Source organism: Prosopis cineraria, unplaced genomic scaffold (assembly GCF_029017545.1).
Source record: "Prosopis cineraria cultivar Desert tree isolate PC_DT_omini unplaced genomic scaffold, ASM2901754v1 PC1, whole genome shotgun sequence".
NCBI lineage: Eukaryota > Viridiplantae > Streptophyta > Magnoliopsida > Fabales > Fabaceae > Prosopis > Prosopis cineraria.
Window position 1 is genome coordinate 26,109,066 of NW_026555332.1, and position 19,862 is coordinate 26,128,927.

Consider the following 19,862-nt stretch of genomic DNA (forward strand, 5'->3'; position numbering starts at 1 on the left):
GATTACAAGCAACCTTTAATGGAAAATTTTTTGAGTCTAACAGATCATTTATGATCCTCAACTATAAATAGACCCATTTATGAAATCTGAAAGTGAGAATGAACAATGCGAGCCAACAATGAAAATTCTATGTTTACTTGAGCATTAAATTTTGCCTACCTTCTATGTATCATTTATTGTTTGAGATCTTCATTGATCATATATCTACTCTTAGAGAGAGTTTAAAAGCAGTAGTAGTTCATTCTTGAACTTACTCTATTTATCCCTATTTTACATCTTCAAAACAGAGAAACTTAAACTTTGAGAGCTTAAAAGGATTTATCATTACCTTTGTAAGGGGGAGAGTTTCAGACTTATTGTGAAATCTATTAATGCACTAAGGCAACAAGAAGCCTAGATTAATCTTGGTAATTTAGTTAGAAATCTTAAGAGGTTCCTGAAGACTGGACGTAGACTCAAGTAGTAGGAGTTGAACTAGGATAAATCACTCATGTCAAGCTGTGCTCTTCTAACTCTTATTATTGGTGATTTCATTCCTTCATTACTTTGATTATTACTACAAATCTTTTCAAATTTTAATTAGCCTAATTCACCCCCCTTTGCACATGTCGAAGGTAATAGGAGGGTAGGCTAGCATTGATCATGCATTTAACTTCGACCATATGGTTGTTAGTTTTGTGATACCATATTGTGCATACTTGATATATACATGATGATATGTGTTTTATGCCTAGTTAGATGGTTGTTATTATTGTGGCCATGGCTATATTTGTCATATGTGCATTATATGTGTGTTTATTACCATGTACATCTAATTTTAATTGATATGAAACTGTATAGATTGGGTGGACCTTGATTACTGAGTGATTGTACTCACCCCTCATTCTTCAATATTTTTAAGGCCCAACTTATCAGACTAAGATCGAGGAAAATGTGTTGAGGCTTAAGATTATAGTGTAAATCCTATATGTATGCCTGCTCATGTTAATTATGTGTATCTAATGTTGTTAACTTGTCAACTAGGACTCATATGATTATTTTGGCTACTTGCATAAATATTTTGTAAATCATGCATATTTTGTGTTCTGGGTTAGTGAGTTGTAGTTATAACCTTGAATAGGGCCAAAATCTTGTGCAAGTAGTGTAAAGTGTGTAACCTCCTCCTATATCCACTTAATATAGAAGAAGATTACGGTGTTACCCTTATCACATCATTCACAATAATCAATTTTTTTTTTCAAAAGCTTCGGCCGAAGACTTACTTTATAAAATCAATTAAATCATAATATAATCAGAGAAAACACAGCGAAAATAATTCATGCACTCCTTGATTACATAGTAGACATAACCCACCAGCATTCCTATCTCAATTGCATGCAATTCAGCACAAATTAAAAACTGGAACTTGGTACGTACGCTGCGGCGGGCGATCAATGTGCCGCGGCAGGTGATCAATGCGTCGCGGCATGTGGCACAGAGCCACATGTTCTCCCTGTCTATGTCGTGCATCGTAGCATGTGTCACCATGCACCGCAGCATGCCTATTCGAATTTCTACTATCATTTTGATAGCAAAAATGATAAACTTTCGACGTGCGCCAATTTCTCATACGACATCCGATCGGAGTGGTTCAAGCGCCCACACGAAGCTTAGCTCGTATACTAACTAATGAGATAGGTTTGGACACAATCTAATGGTCTAATCAAAATTTGGACACCTGGGTGCAAAAAGTCACTTTTTCTAAAAATTTTGGGCACCCAAGCGCTCAAATCGATCCCTTTCTCTCATTAGACTATACTAGGCGTTGAACCAAGTCCAAAAGAATCTAATGCACCTGATTGACCACAATTAATCATAATCATGCTCATATATCAAAATTTAACCCTTCTATGGCCAATTTCCACAATTCACTAACTTAACATACTATGCCATTTATCAGCATAACTTAGCCCACTCGGCTATTTCTCAACTCATACATATGAAATCATATTCATAATACAATCTTAGCCCCTAAATTACTCATTTCATCATAATTTTTCCCTTGGCTTAAGATTCACTAATCATAATTACAATACAATCTTAGCCCCCAAATTACTCATTTCCTCATAATTTATCCTTTGCTTAAGATTCACCAACATATAACCATTGCAACGCAAACATACTCAAATTAAAGCCCTTTTGTCTCAAACAACACATATAAACATAATCGGGCTTAATTTCACAAAAAACTCAATTCAATACATACATGCAACCTATAGCAACTCATATACACTTATATATACAATCTTTTAATTCAGTTCATTACACAACCTCAAAGTACATGGCTTCACAACTCAAGCTGGTCCAGACTCTCTTCCCTTGGTCTAATCACTTCCCAATCCTGTAAACATGTAACCATAGGGGTGAGATAAAAATCTCAGTAACAGAATATCTCACTCCTATTGACTATCATATGCAACAATATGAAAGTAAACATAGTATACCATTAAAACCTCATAAAGTAGTATTTACATCATATCACATTTCATTTTCCACTTTTCATCAATCCCAAAAGATTCCGCGCTATCTTAAGATGTTTCATCATATCACATAAAATACTAGCATGATGTCTACCAACCAAACCTCCAAATCACTCCGACATGAAACCATAGGCTCATCTCAGACCAATGTACACTCTCATTAGTATTGAGCTCACCTGCAGTGGTAGAATCACCCGGTAAAAGATGTTCTAACGCACAATACGGACTATGATTTTCCTTAATACACACAATGGGGCGTCGTTGACTCCAACCCATATCACAAAGATACTAAGGAGTCTCTCATCTCCAACACAGTACCTTAATAGGCACCCATGAGATCTTCTCTAATATAACAACTTTCAAGGCACTAAGGAGAATCGTTTCCAACACCGCACCTTAACAAGGTACTAAGAAAACCTTGCCATATGGTCTTTATCATCTCCTATACTCGGGTGAACTCCCACCACTCAGATCATGCTTTCTCGAACTATTTAAGGTTCCCTTTTCACAATTTACTTTTTCTTATACGTAACATATATATATATATAGCACTTTACATTACAAAACACAATTTCAATGCTCATTTTGACCAAAAGTCATTTTACACACACAATCACTCCATGCCCCAAAACATGCTCAATTCAAAACTAGTTCATGCATTACATAGCATACTAACATACAGTTACAATAAACAGTCAAACAAAGGAAGTTATTCGGTTATCTCAACCCTTCTATCACTAGAAAGGTTACTCGTGGATTTTCACTATCGTACAAGATTATCTCAAGCTTCCTTTCTCTACTTACTCGCCCAATATGCCAATCTGAACACATTTGGCACATTTTAGTCATTTGATCCATTTTCACCAAAAACTCATTTTTACTATTTAGAGCTATATTCATCCATAAACCCTTTTCCATTTATCCATTCTAAGTCCATAGCTATCCAATTACTACTTTACATCACCCCAACCGGTCTTATTTCACTCAAGATAGATTTTTGCTCTAACTTTTTCTCTCTAAAGGCTAAAATTGAGCCTCTAGATTCAAAGCTATATCGTTTAGCTCTAAACTAGTCATAAAGCTCTAATTTAACTTCCAAGAACCTTTTTATTACTATTGGGCAAGAATCAAATGTTGAAAATTGTGCCCTAGGGCCAATCATTGTACTATGCACATTGTTATTTGATAAATTTCTCTTTTGTTATTATAACAATTGCACATTCAATATGATAACTATATACCTGGACAAACTATAGTGATTGTCCTAAATTTCCCTGGTCGGTTATCTTTGAGGGATAGTAGATGAAACAAGACTGGTATGACTTTGATTAATTATAGAGATACAAATTAAAGTCATAGGCACTTGAAAGAGTACAAGGTACTGGACCAATCCACTATGAGAAAGCTGCATGGTACAAGTCATAAGCTTATCCCATATGTAACTATATTACTAAGCCTTTTGACCTGAGATCATCATGGATTCCTACATGATGACCATTGAACTTTGACCTAGTCAAAAGTCACCTTTGACCGGGTGATCATAAAGGCTATGATTGAGTTTAGTGATATTCATGCAGAGAAATATGAGTGGTCAAGATGGAATTTATCCCTCACATTATGTGAGAGATATTACTAGGCCCCTTGATGAGTAAGACTGAGAAAATGTATGGCCATACTACAATGGAAAGGGTTTTTCCATTGCTACTATCAGTCTACTCAGAGATCGAGAAAGTAATGGTCAGGTAAAGAAGAATGACAATTCCATGTTTCATAGTTGACCAAAATATTGTGTGACAAAAGGGATGTGATATGGTTGCATGATAGGTTACATTGGATCATCGATCCCCATGTGAATTGGGTAGTTGCAATGTCTTGCTAGAGGCCACTTATAACTTATGGGCTAATAGCGTAATTAGCCCACTACCAATTTCATATGGGCCTATAGGGTCGCACACAAGAACGGCCCAATTCGAGCTATAATGTCTAAGTTCGTTGAATCTGGAATATGTCTAGATTCAATGAATGTAATATAGGGTGAATGAATTATATATATATATATATATTTGAATATTTATTTGATAAATACTTATATATATATATATTTATATGAAATATAAAATATAAAATATAATTATATATATATGTATATATATATGTATATATATATATGATATATGTATATGATATATAAAATTAAATATAGATAATAATATATATATATATTTGAAATATATATGTGTATATATATATTCGTATATATATATATATATAAATATGTAAATGTGATATATATTATGTTATATTATATTATATTATGTTAGTTTTAAATTTAATTTGATATGATAGATTAAATTTAATAACTAACATGATAAGAGAGAATATCATGTCAATTTTATAATTTGAATTTATAAGATAAGTTCAAATTAGATATGATATTATGGACTAAATTTATGAGATAAATTTAATTAAATTTTCGTGACCTTTTAAGTGGAAGATAAAAACTCTTATCTATATACTATATATAGATAAGGACGTCCTTATGAAGAGAGAGAGAGTTAGAAAGGTTCTAAAGGCAAAAACACTCTGGAAGCCATGAAATACCCTATAGAAAGGAAAATTAACGTTCAAGGAAGAACAGACGCTGAGAGCGCTAGCACGCTGTTCAAGTTAGAGAGCTGTTCGTGTAGATACCGGTAGAGGGAGCAGATCTACATTATCCACTCTTGAGATCCAAACTCTTGAAGAGAACGTGCACTAACTTTAAAGAATTAAAAGGTAACTCTTCTATCCACCTTAACTTAAACGAGTTCGTTTAGTTCATATCAGGATAGGGACTTTAAAATTTTAATCTTTCGCTGCGCCTCCCTATCCAATAGTAGTATTAGAGCCAGGTCAAATTTTCATTTAAGTTGGGTTTTGGTTGATTACATTCTTAAATCTTCATGCGATGAACTTCTTTGGATGAATGTTGCTTTAAGATTTTTAAAATTTATATGTGATATTTTTGAAAACTATATTTATGTTTTTCATGTGATGTTTTCGAAACATATATATCTATAAACTCGTTTTATATATATTTAAATTTATATAAATTTAAATAAATTAATATGATTAATATTTAGCTATATGATGTGTGTTCTCAATATGACTAATGTTCATCCATATGATGTGCTTTCTCAAAGTCATTATTGTTCGTTCGTGTTCTCATATGGTTTAGGTTGGACTGTCAATATGATTGATGAATCCAAAGGGTCTGAGGTAGAAACTCATTCAAAGACAATAAGCTTTTCGAAAGCTCCGGGGGGCGCTGCCCCCCCTGCACCCCCCGTAAGGGGCGCTACCCCTTGACCCTGCCCACTAACCGGCTAGCGGGACCGCCGTGGCTTACTATGCGTAGCGCAATCTAATTCAAAATTTATAGCCTTTCATTATATATGAATTATTTATTTGTTGTGTTTTCTTTGCCTTGAAGTTGTTTGGGTATGGTGACATATATGACTATAGTTTTACAAGGGTTGTAAATTTTAAATACGGCCTGCATGTCATGCCTCTTTCTATAAACTCTGAATGTACATTCTCTTCTCATCTCAATCCACTTATATGAATAAATGAGGTTTCTTGATGTAATTTATCTTTTTAGGGAGGTCCTCTCATAAGCTTGCGATGGACATAGGTTAGATGGGCCATATTGTGTCACGTTTAAATTATGCTTTTGATTAGATCATAATATGTATGATTTTGTATGAGATAAAATCGCTTTCACTTTACATATTTATTAAATTAATAAATCAAACCTTCTAATCAAAGTTTTAAGTCATAATGCCATCAATTAATGAATACTTGTCAAAATCTAGATTACTCAAATGTAGGATCCACCAAAGTGGATACATTTGGTTTATCTTGGTAAGACAAGCATGAGTAATGGTGCTACTCATAAAGACTTATTATTGTTTAACTTAATTGAGATTTTCAAAACGGTTTTGGATCTCAAGGCATTAGATGGAATTGAACATGCTGGATTATATGATGATTGAATCCTATAAAGATCTAAGAGTTACCTGTGATGTAATTGGTAAATGAGTTACCTACCTAAATAACTTAATTTTAAGCGTCCTGCCAAAGCAGACTTAAATTTAAGTGAAATATGGGTCTTAGCCCCCTAATCAAATTTAAGGGTTGTTAGTTTTAGTGGGAGATATAAAATTAACTTTGTGTATTTTATTATAGAATCATGTCGACTAGTAACACTGCTACACTATTGTTGTGATCAGTCCTTGAGAAGGACAAACTCAATGGGACGAACTTTCTTGACTAGTTCAGGGACTTGAGAATTGTTCTCAAGCAGGAAAGAAAGGCTTATGTCCTAGATGAACCCATTCCTGAGGAGCCTGTGGCCAACGCTCTAAGAGCTCAAAGGGATGCTTACACAAAGCACACTAATGACTCGGTAGATGTAGGATGCCTAATGCTAGCTACCATGGTTCCAAAACTTGAAAGAGATTTGGAACACATGGAGGCTTATGTGATGATTGTACATCTCAAGGAAATGTTCCAGGAACAGGCAAGGCAAGAGAAGTATGAGACCACAAAGGCCTTACACTCTTGCAAGATAGCTGAGGGTGCATCAGTTAGCACTCATGTTTTAAAGATGAAGAGCTATATTGATCACCTTGAGAGGCTTGGATTTCCCTTAAGCTAAGAGTTGGCTACAAATTTGATCTTGAACTCACTCCCAAAAAGTTATGACCAGTTTGTTATAAACTATAACATGAATGACATGGAGAAATCCATTTCTGAACTACATGGGATGCTTAAAACTGCTGAGCAAAGATGGTTCAGAAAGGAAAGGGTATGAAAAAGAAAGGCAAAGGTAAGGGTAAGGGAAAGGGTAAAGGCTCATATGGTAAGACCAAAGAGTCGAACAAGCCCGAAACCAAGCCTCCAGCCAAGAAGGCAAAGCCTCCAAAGGAAGGAGTTTGCTTCTTTTACAATGAACTAGGTCATTGGAAGAGGAACTGCAAGCTCTACCTGGAAGATCTAAAAAAGAAAAAGGATAGCGGGGCAACTCCTTCAGGTATTTATGTTATAGACATTCACCTTTCTACTTCTTCTGCATGGGTATTAGATATTGCATGTGGTTCTCACATTTGTACAAATATGCAGGGTCTCAGAAACAGTAGAAAGTTGATGAAGGGTGAAGTGGACCTACGAGTTAGAAATAGAGCAAGAGTTACTGCTTTAGCTATAGGCACTTATGAATTACTTTTGCCCAGTGGGTTTTGTTAGTTTTGAATAATTGCTATTATGTTCCTGCTTTGAGTAGCAACATTATTTCTCTTTCTTATTTGGATAAGGAAGGTTTTACTTCCATTACTGGGAATGGTAAATGTTCTATTTATCGAATTGACATTTTTTATGTTAATGGTGATTTGCATTTTGGTCATTATCTTTTAAATCAGGAACATTCTAGTAATGAAGACATCTATAACATAACTACCAAAAGGATCAAATCGAACGATTTGAATCCAACCTACCTATGGCATTGTCGTCTCGGCCATATAAATAAGAAACGCATTTCTAAGCTCCATCAAGATGGACTTCTCAACTCGTTTGATTTTGAATCTTATAACACTTGTGAATCTTGTTTATTAGGAAAGATGACAAAAGAACCTTCTACTGGGCATAGTGAGAGGTCTAATGACTTATTAGGACTTGTACATACAGATGTATGTGGACCAATGAGTACAATTGCCAGAGGGGGTTATCTGTACTTTATTACCTTTATTGATGGCTACAGTAGGTATGGATACATCTACCTAATGAAACACAAATCTGAATCTTTTGAAATGTTTAAAGTATTCTAAAATGAAGTACAAAATCAACTTGGCAAGACTATTAAAACTCTTCGATCTGATTGAGGAGGTGAATATTTGAGCCAAGAATTCATTGATCATCTAAGGAGCTGTGGGATAGTCTCACAATTAACTCCTCTAGCAACACCACAATTAAATGGTGTTTTTGAGCGGAGAAATAAGACACTATTAGATATGGTTCGATCCATGATAAGTCAAGTAGATCTTCCACTATCCTTTTGGGGCTATGCACTAGAAATAGCTGCGTTCACACTGAACCGTGTTCCATCTAAGGCAATTGAGAAGATACCATATGAGATATGGACTAGGAAGAAACCTAGTTTGTCTTTTCTCAAGATTTGGGGAAGTGAGGTTTATGTTAAGAAACAAACCTCAGACTAAGTTAGCACCCAAATCCACAAAGTGCCTTTTTGTGGGGTATCCTAAAGAAATAAAGGGATACTACATCTACAATCCTACCGATAACAAAGTGTTTGTAATTCGAAATGGTATCTTTCTAGAAAGAGAATTTATCTCTAAAAGAACTAGTGGGAGCAAGATACATCTTGAAGAAATTTAAGAACCACAAAATAGCATAGAGTCACAAATGGAAAACTGAGAAGACTCACAAGAAGTAAATGAGCCTATTTAAATAACACAAGGCCCATGAAGGTCTGATAGGACACGGCATCATCCTCAGAGATATGGATTTCTAATTAATGAATGTCATGATATGTTGCTCATTGAACACAATGAACCAACCACCTACCAAGAAGCCATAGTGGGACCAAATTCTGAGAAATGGCTAAATGCCATGAAGTCTAAAATGCAATCCATATATGATAATAAGGTATGGACCTTAATCGATCTACCTAAAGGAATAAAAACCATCAGGTGTAAGTAGGTTTTTAAGGAGAAAACTGACATGGATGGCAAAGTAAATGTCTTCAAGGCATGATTAGTTGCAAAAGGATTCACCCAAACTCATGGTGTAGACTATGATGAAACCTTTTCACCCGTCGTAATGGCCAAATCAATCAGAATCCTCCTTGCCATTGCAGCATATTATGACTATAAAATATGGTAGATGGATGTTAAAACAGCATTCCTTAATGGACGTCTACTTGAGGAAGTGTACATGATACAACCTGAAGGTTTTGTACATTCAGAGGACTCTGGAAAGGTGTGCAAGCTTTAAAGATCCATTTATGGATTGAAGCAAGCATCTAGAAGCTGGAATCAATGTTTTGATGAAGTAATCAAAGAGTTTGGATTCATTCAAAATATTGATGAACCTTGTGTTTGTAAAAGGGTTAATAGCAGCACAGTTATATTTCTAGTACTATATGTAGATGATATCCTACTCATTGGGAATGACATTCCTACATTGCAGAATGTCAAGTCTTGGTTTGAAAAATATTTCTCTATGAAAGACTTAGGTAAAGCCACTTACATCCTTGGGATTAAGATCTATAGAGATAGATCCAAAAGGCTGATAGGCCTAAGTCAAAGCACATACATATACATAGGTTCAGTATGCAAGATTCAAAAAGGGTTTCATCCCCATGTCTCATGGCATTCATCTCAGCAAAGGCCAATGTCCTAGTACACAAAATCAGCGAGATCGCATGAGTAAGGTTCCATATGCCTCGGCAATTGGATCTATCATGTATGCCATGCTGTGCACTCGACCAGATGTTTCATTTTCCTTAAGTATGACCAGCAGATACCAAGCAGATCTAGGAGAGGATCATTGGACTGCTGTTAAGAATATCTTAAAGTACTTAAGAAGGACTAAGGATTTATTCTTGGTATATGGCAGATTGGATGACGAGCTAGTTGTAACAGGTTACATAGATGCAAGCTTCCAAATTGACCAGGATGACCTTAAATCGCAATCAGGATATGTGTTCACCTTAAATGGTGGGGCAGTGAGCTAGAAGAGCTCAAAGCAAAGCATAACAGTTGATTCTGTAGCAGAAGCTGAGTATATAGCAGCATCAGATGCAGCTAAGGAAGCCATTTGGATCAGGAAGTTTATTGCTGAACTAGGAGTGGTGCCTAGCATCTTAGATCCAATAAACCTGTTTTGTGACAATAGCGGTGCAATTGCACAGAGTAAGGAACCAAGGTCACACCAAAAGACCAAGCATATACTCAGGCATTTCCACCTTATTAGAGATATCAATGATAGAGGTGATATAAAAATATGCAAAGTAGCAGGAGAAGACAATATTACTGATCCTCTTACAAAGCCTCTTATACAGGTGAAGCATGAATGTCATGTCAGGACAATAAGAATTAGACAAATTAATGATTATACCTAGTGCAAGTGGGAGGATGTTGGAAATTATGCCCTAGGGCTAATCATTATAAAATGCACATTGTTATTTGATGAATTTATCTTTTGTTATCATAACAATTGCATGTCCAATATGATAACTGTATCCCTGGGCAAACTATAGTGATTGTCCTAAATGTCCCTGGTTGGTTATCTTTGAGGGATTATAGATGAAACAAGACTGGTATGACTTTGATTAATTATAGAGATACAAATTAAAGTCATAGGCACTTGAAAGAGTACAAGGTGCTGGACTGACCAGCTATGAGAAAGCTGCATGGTACAATTCATAAGCTTATCTTATATGTAACTATATCACTAAGCCCTTTGACCTGAGATCATTATGGATTCCTACATGATGACCACTAAACTTTGACCTAGTCAAAAGTCACCTTTGACCGGGTGATCGTAAAGGCTATGATTGAGTTTAGTAATATTCATGTAGAGGAATATGAGTGGTCAAGATGGAATTTGTCCCTCACATTAAGTGAGAGATATTACTGGGCTCCTCGATGAGTAAAACTGAGAAAATGTATAGCCATACTATAATGGAAAGGGTTTTTCCATTACTATTGTCAGTCTACTCAGAGATCGAGAAAGTAATGGTCAGGTAAAGGAAAATGACAATTCCATGTCTCATACTTGACTGAAATATTGTGTGACAAAAGGGATGTGATATGGTTGCATGATAGGTTACATTAGATCATCGATCCCCATGTGAATTGGGTAGTTGCAATATCTTGCTAGAGGCCACTTATAACTTATGGGCAAATAGCGTAATTAGCCCACTGCCAATTTCATATGGGCTTATAGGGTCACACACAAGAACGGCCCAACTCAAGCTATAATGTCCAAGTTTGTTGAATTTGGAATATGTCTAGATTCAATGAATGTAATATAGGGTGAATGAATTATATATATATATATATTTCAATATTTATTTGATAAATATTTATATATATATATATATATTTATATGAAATATAAAATTCAAAATATAATTATATATATATGTATATATATATTTTTGAAATATATATATATATATATCCATATATGTATATATATATATCAAATATATATATGATATACAAAATTAAATATAGATAATATAATATATATATATTTTTGAAATATATATGCATATATATATTTGTATATATATATAATATAATATGTACATGTGATATATATTATATTATATTATATTATATTATCTTATGTTAGTTTTAAATTTAATTTTATATGATAGATTAAATTTAATAACTAACATGATAAGAGAGAATATCATGTCGATTCATAAGGACGTCTCTATCTATATACTATATATAGATAGAGACGTCCTTATGAAGAGAGAGAGAGAGAGAGAGTTGGAAAAGTTCTGACTGCAAAAACACTCTGAGATCCACGAAACACCCTATAGAAAGAAAAATTAACGTTCAACGAAGAACGAACGCTGAGAGTGCTAGCATGCTGTTCAAGTTAGAGAGCTGTTCGTGTTGATACCGGTAGAGGGAGCAGATCTACATTGTCAGCTCTTGAGATCTAAACTCTTGAAGAGAACGTGCGCTAACTTCAAAGAATTAAAAGGTAACTCTTCTATCCACCTTAACTTAAATGAGTTCGTTTAGTCCATATCAGGATAGGGACTTTAAAATTTTAATCTTCTGCTACACCTCCCTATCTAATATCAAACCCCTCAAATTCTATCGATTCAATTTCCCTATAACTTATTTTCAGAGAAATTTGTGTAGAATGGAAGGTAAGAGTTATACGTAGCTTACCTGGTAAGTTACCGATCCGAATCACCTTCCACCACTCCAAAATGACTTAACCTAGCTTCTTAGCCCTTCTCATCTGTCTATTTCGTGTTTCTCAAATTCTCTCTTCTGAAATTTCTAAAAATTCACGACTTATGAAGTGAATTTCTGGTCCATACGCCGCGGCGCATGCAGTACAAACCACGGCGCGTGGCACAGTGAGACTTATTCTCACCACGTGCACTTGCTTCGACCTGAAACGCACTCCTATCACCGATATCTCTTCATACAATCCACATACAAGTCAAAACCAATTAGTCATCCGAATCTCTAATCCTACTTTAATTTCCACTTCACCCTTGATTAACCTTTAAACTTAGGACTAAGAAATTCAGGATGTTACAAAGTATATTTTAGGATATTTTAGAATGAATATTGATGAGTTGTGTAAAGATTTCATTCCCTTTATGTTTTATGAAATTAGGGGTTGAGTAGTGAATTTGTGTAATATGTAAATTTGTATAGTTATGGTGTGTTGTTCGAGTCTAAAATGGTCTATTGAGGGTGGTCAAATGAATGGTGTAAGCTTTTGGTACATGTGTGTGAGTTTGGATCCATAGTTGTGTATATTGTGAAAAAGGAGTTAAAATGGGTTTGAGTGTCCAACTTTTGATAGAAAATGTATTTAGGTGTAAAACTTGTGTCATTAACTAGAGTTAGGAGAAAGTTCTCTACAAACACCAAAATCACCTTAATCTGATGTCGAACGGAGTTTTGAGACACGCTAGTAGCTCGTCCCTATGCTGTCATTTAATAGTAGAAGTTTGCTGTCAAAAAACATGCAATGCACCATGATGCATGGCGCCTCACGCTGCGAAGCATGGCACAAAGGCTCATGAGCCGTGCTGCATCTACAGTTAGCCATTTTTTGCACTATTTCACTAGTTTGGGTTTTTATGCAAATGCCTTGGGTTTTTCTTAATTACGATGCTTCCACATTGATTTAAAACTCTGATTTGAATATAATGAGTATATAGGATTATTTTAAATATTGAAAATCTTGGGATTCCATTGCAATTGTTTAAAATTGTTTCTTCCATTCGTAATTTGTGAAAACTTGGTTATTCCAATTTTGCAATTTTGTCAAAATGGTTAATCATATTGATAGTGGGAGATTAGGAAGGATTAGTAAGGATAACCTTATTGGTCTAACCCAAGGAGTTATACTTCACATACAAATGATTATCCCTTAGAATTATCAACATAGTCCTCAAAATCCTCACATGCTCTTCCTCGTCCTTGGAATATATCAATATGTTGTCCAAAAACACGACCACAAATTGATCTAAAAATGGATGAAATATGCAGTTTATGTAATCTATGAAAACTGCAGGCGCATTTGTCAACCTGAATGGCATTACTAAGAACTCGAAATGACTATATCAAGTATGGAACACTGTCTTGGGTACATCCTCAGCATTTACTCTCAACTGGTAGTATCCAAATTGCAAATCGATCTTTGAAAATAATAAATCTCCCACCAGCAGATGTAGTAAATTGTCAATCCTCGAAAGTAGATACTTATTTTTCACTGTCATCATGTTCAACTTCCTATAACCAATATATAATAAAAGGCTACCATCCTTCTTTTTCACAAACAAGACTGGCAAACCCCAAGGCACCACACTAAGGTGTATAAAACCCTTTTTTAGCAACTCCTCAAACTTTTTCTTGAGTTCTACTAACTTAGAAGGAGCTATACGATACAGAGCTTTTGAAATTGGCTCAGTATTTAGCACTAAATAGATCAAGAGCTCTACTTTTATCTCTAATGGTAAACCTAAAATCTCATTTGCAAAAACATCTAAAAACTCATTAGCCACTCAAATTTCACTAACACTTTTATCATTGCTGCCTTATACTGAAAAGAAAGCCATATAAGCACGGCAACCCTCAGAAATTAGCCTTTCTACTTGCACCACGAAAACAAATCTAGATTGACTATCGATCATTGTAAGGGTCACATAAATTGGTACTACTATAGAATTGGCTATATGTGATGATTTTTTCCCCTATATTTGATGGTCAACAATTGTCAAGTAAGCTCATGTCATATATAAGGGATGGCTATATTTAACATTTAAGGAATCATTAAATATTATGACTAAATATTTGATAATTGTTATCAACTGTCATATATAGGTGCTCAAATTTGGCTCATAAGATGAGTCATGAGGTCATATTTGTCAGTTATGGAATATAACCGTCAAATATGTAACCTCTTATTTGACAGCTATTGGCATAATTGTCAAATATTGCCTTGTTTTTTTAAAAGTGGGGGCTATATATTTCACAACCCCCATGCATTACAAACCAAAATACATGCAGCCAAAATCTAGTCTAGAATACTTTTACTATGTAAATTAAACCTAATCAATTGAAAATATGTACAATAATTATTTTCATATATAATATTATTGAATACTCCAACAATCTAAATTGAAGTTACCCTCTATGAATTTGTCACATATTGAGCCAACAACTATAATAAATCTTGACACCACTCCTTAATAACTTCATTAATGCTAGCATCCTTGAATACTTCACAATATGTGTTTAGGTAGTACTGCATTATAAATAACTAAAGAAAAGTTAGTTGACATATTTTAAATATTGTAAAATAATTAAACTCGAATGACACACACACACATACTGTCAGAGGAATGACAGTTAGTTGGTGAATGATGATATCTTTAAGAATAACGCAACATCCATTACCAAAAAATGTTGTTTAAAGACGCACAATAATCTATATCTAACTAATGAAAAATCCATCTTTAAACAAGTAGAGACGGATTTATAGAAGAATATAGCAGTATCTCAAAAGGGGGCGTTGTTAATAATTAGAGAGAGATTTTTTAAGCCGTCGCTAATTTATCTGGCTCTAAACAAAAAATGCAGTCTCTAATTTTCATGAAAAATCTATTGCTATAAAATGCTCTAAAAATTATACAAAATGATAGAGACAGAATAAAATGGTCTCTAAATCTGTCTCTAAAAAATGTAAACTAAATTCTTTAGGTCTTCACTGCCATGGCAGTGCCACGTCACTTGACAGCTCACCAGCCACATGTGTATTTGCATAGAGCCGTAATTCGAGTTGGCCGAACTTATTCGGACTGAGTTCAATTTAGACCATACTTATTCAGATCAGGCTTAAAGTATCCTATCCTTTCTAGAAAGCCTATATAGCCAAGTCTGGCCCTAACACATTTGGACTTCGAGCTTATTGGGGCCGGCTCAAATACAAAGAACTTTTTAAAAATATTTTTTTATTTTTGAATCAATTTTAATTTTTTTAAATAATTCTATTAAGCATAAAATATTATTTTAAATTTAAGATAATAAAATAATAAATAATAACTTATCAGCTTTGTACTTAAGTAGCTCTTTTGCTCTTTTATTGTATTATGTGTAATTTATTCATGATGTCTCCTTTACTTTTAAATTAATGTCTTAATTATTTAAATATTGCTCTTATCATATTCCCTTTCCACCAAAATCCTTAAACACAACACAAACTATAGAAACACCATCTTTTAAGGAGCTCTTTGAAGATATTGATGATATGAGTCTTACCTAACTTGTTGGTAAACTCACTCAAAATGTTGGAGAGCCTGCCACACCCTCATCTGTGCAAATGCCAAGGACTTCCCCTACCATATGCTCTACTTAATTAATAACTAAAACATTTCAGAGTAAGAAATCAATCCCCAAACATAGACAAACCAAACCTTCCTTTCGCCAAATTGTTGAGGAACCCATTATTGAAGAACCTAAGGATTAAGGGCCTGAAGATTAGCCTCAGCAACATCAAGCTTCTCTACCCCTTGAAGGACAAGTTGAAGATGCTAATCTAGAGTTGTCTCCATCCTCTCCTCGAGTTACTAATAGCTCAACTGAAGCATTAGATCTCATTTCATGTATGGATCCAAATGATTCTTCCACATGGGCAATGGTTTTGTCAACTGCTACCTTGAACCCAAATTCTTTGTTAGATAGAGAAATCTTGAAAGCTCATCTCTGATATTGTGTTTCCTCTCTCTTGGGTAGGCTTGCACTTTTTGATGATGCTAAAGGGGGAGAAGATATGTAGAGAGATAGGCTAGGCTTAAGGGGGAGTTGTATAAATTAAGCCTTAGGAAGAAAACTTTCTATTTAGTTCTTCTTCATTGATGATATGTTATGATATAAACTGTAATATATTTGTTATCAATGAAATTTTCATGTTTGACATTCATGTGCTCAATTTCTTTACTTCAAGTTGAATAATTATGTACTTTTATCTTTTAATTCTCCCATATCAGTTTAAGGTGGAGTTTTATATTAAATAGAACTAAAAACCTTGATCTTAAGGCTTTGTCGTCATCAAAAAGGAGGAGATTGTTGGATTATGTGTTTTGATGATTACAAACTAAAAAAAGAGGTATTTGTTATGTGTGCAAATATAAAGAATCATAAATGAAGACAAAACCTCAAGAGCATGAAGAATTAAGAGAAGATGAAGAAGTGTAGGATAAGTTATTTAAATTCTCTTAGATTCAATGTGAAAACTTACAGAGCTTAATCACTTTTCATAATCATAAAATGAATGTGTTATATGTCTCATTTATATGCATCTAAGTGTCTTAAAGCTTGCAAATAATATCTGCAGGTTACATGATTCTACAAGTTACTCACAAGTTTTTACATGTTAGGCATACTAAAAGCTAGATCACACAAGTGTGAAGAAGTGATTCACGTATGATCAAGCACTTGTATTATATGATGCCTTAAGCTTTAGTTCTTTATAGAAAGCTATGCGTGAAAGCCTTTATTGTTCATGCAAGTTTTAGAATATATGCTTCATTGCATTTTGTCAAAGTGCAAAACCATGCGTGAGACTGATGGTAACCATGCATGATTTGTCACTTGTTACACAATCTCATTTTGCTTTGTTAGGTCTTAAGTCTTCTCAAGCCAACCTAAAATTATTCATATATATGATCATTGATTCACAAATCTATATCTCTTGATCATATAAAATCTTGCTTGGGTTATGTGTAGTTTCATACGTGAAAATGTACCAGATGAGTTTGTGCTTTAGTGCTTGCAATTTCACACGTGATGGCTTTTTGGTTCCATATGAGTTTTAATCACATAGAATAGCTTTGGCATTCTGCCAACCATTTCATGTGCGAGGAAGAAGAGGTTCCACGCATGATTTGTGACACAAAACTGATGATAGTTTCTCATATGCAAAACAACGTGTGAGAGCTAATGGTGCATTTGTAAGTTTTAACACTCTGATATGTGAGTATATTCATAATTACAAAACCATGTGAGAGAGAAAAAAAGGTACCATGTTAGTTTTAGCACACAGAACTGAATGTATATTCATAAGTGTAAAACCACACGAGAGAGCAATATGGTACCACGTGAGTTTTGGCACATAGAACTGGATGATTATTCAGAAGTACAAAACCATGCATGATTTATCACATACAGATTCTTGGAATAATTTTAGTACAAATGCAAGCATGATTATACTAGTCACTAACAAGAAAATGCACTAACGAATATAATCACTATTCTAATAGTCAGTCAACTTTCAAAACTATATAAGTGATTCATTTTGAACCAAAATAGAAACTAATGATCCTTGAGCGAACAAATTATCATTTGTGCATTTAAAGAGCTTTCAAATTGTGCTTTTACATCTTGCATTCATTCATTATTCTTGAAAAGAATTTTGAAAAGCTCTCATAAATTTATAAGCTTTCAATTGTATTCTCATATACACTTTAAGAGAGTTTTCTGCAAAAGCTTATCTTATTTTCTCAAAAATCTTGAAAAGATATTTTTCAAGTATTTGTAACAACTTGCTGGATTGTAACAGGGTTTGTTAACTAAATCAAGACAAGTTTAGTCTTAAGAGTCGTATTGTGGTGGCAATCACTTATTGAAGCTTGTGACCTTAGTTGAAAATCTCAAGTGTGATCTTGAGGACTGAACGTAGCCAAGTTTGAGGCTAAACTAATATAAATCTCGTGTGTCTTATCTTCTTCCTTCACTCTTTAGTTCTTCACTCTTTTCAAGTTTTCCAAAGTTTTTAAGTGTCATCCAATTCACCCCCCTTTTGGGTGCCAGCTTATCCTAACAAGTACCTCACATGAAAGTGAATGATGGCTTGGTTAATCTCCTCATGCTTAAGAACTACATCAATTACTTTAATCCTAAGCATATATAGTTGATCTTGTTGTACATGTTGTGATCAAATAGGACCCATGTCATATGATTTTTAATTCTAAATACAAGGTCATACGCTTCAAATGCATCACGCCATCTCGTTGACAATTGAGACACATTTGTCAAGGGTAGTTCAGTAACCTTAGAACTATATGCTAAGTTTTTAGGGCAGTCCTGTCCCTTGGACTATGAACTAGTAGTGTCAAAAAAGAGATGAAAAGAAATTATGTATATACTTTATATGAGATAATGCCAACTATGATACATTTTTATGTCTTTTCTTTTATGTCTACTAACAGTATGAGATTCCTGGGCCATGCAACAATAGAGCCTACTACTTCTCTTGTAGTCACTACCTCAATTATGGGCATATGCAATGGATAGTTAGCATCAAGAGGTTTGTTAAATAACCCTCCCACATGGTCTATAGATATTGGCACACTATGTATTGTAGTCTCTCTAGGGACATTATACACTTTCCTTACTGCGACCTTGCATCAATTAGAGTTGTTTGCTAAGAAAAAAAATAGTCAGACTCACCCTAAACATACAAAATTATTAAGTTAGAAAATAATTGTGAACTAACATTGATATACAAAAAAAGTTAGTACCTCAAGGAGCTTTTTAAGAGGATATGAAGGCTGGGCCATTGTGCAATTTTCTCACTTGCTGGTTGATAAGACACATTATTTACACATTTTATTCATTTATTTAGGACCTATTTTACATGTTACATTACCCACTATAGTGCATTTGTGGTCCTAATTGTAATAAAATTGCCTAAGAGGCAAAGTTGTGCACTAAGGGCATTTTGGTCCAAAAATGTATTTTTATGGAAATTTGGGTTAACGTTGGATTCAATGTGTTTTATGCCTAGGATAATGAATATGAAATTATATTTTAAAAATTTAAGTTTTTTGGGAGATATTAATTAAAAACCACAAATTAGGGTTATTGACTTTGTTGACCTAATTAAGGTATTGTGTATGTGTGTGTGCATGGGTGTTTTCATATGAGGAAACCCTTCAATTACATTTTATTATTTTTCTCCCATCTAAATAATTAATTCCATGTGCCAAAATATGTATTATTATATCACATA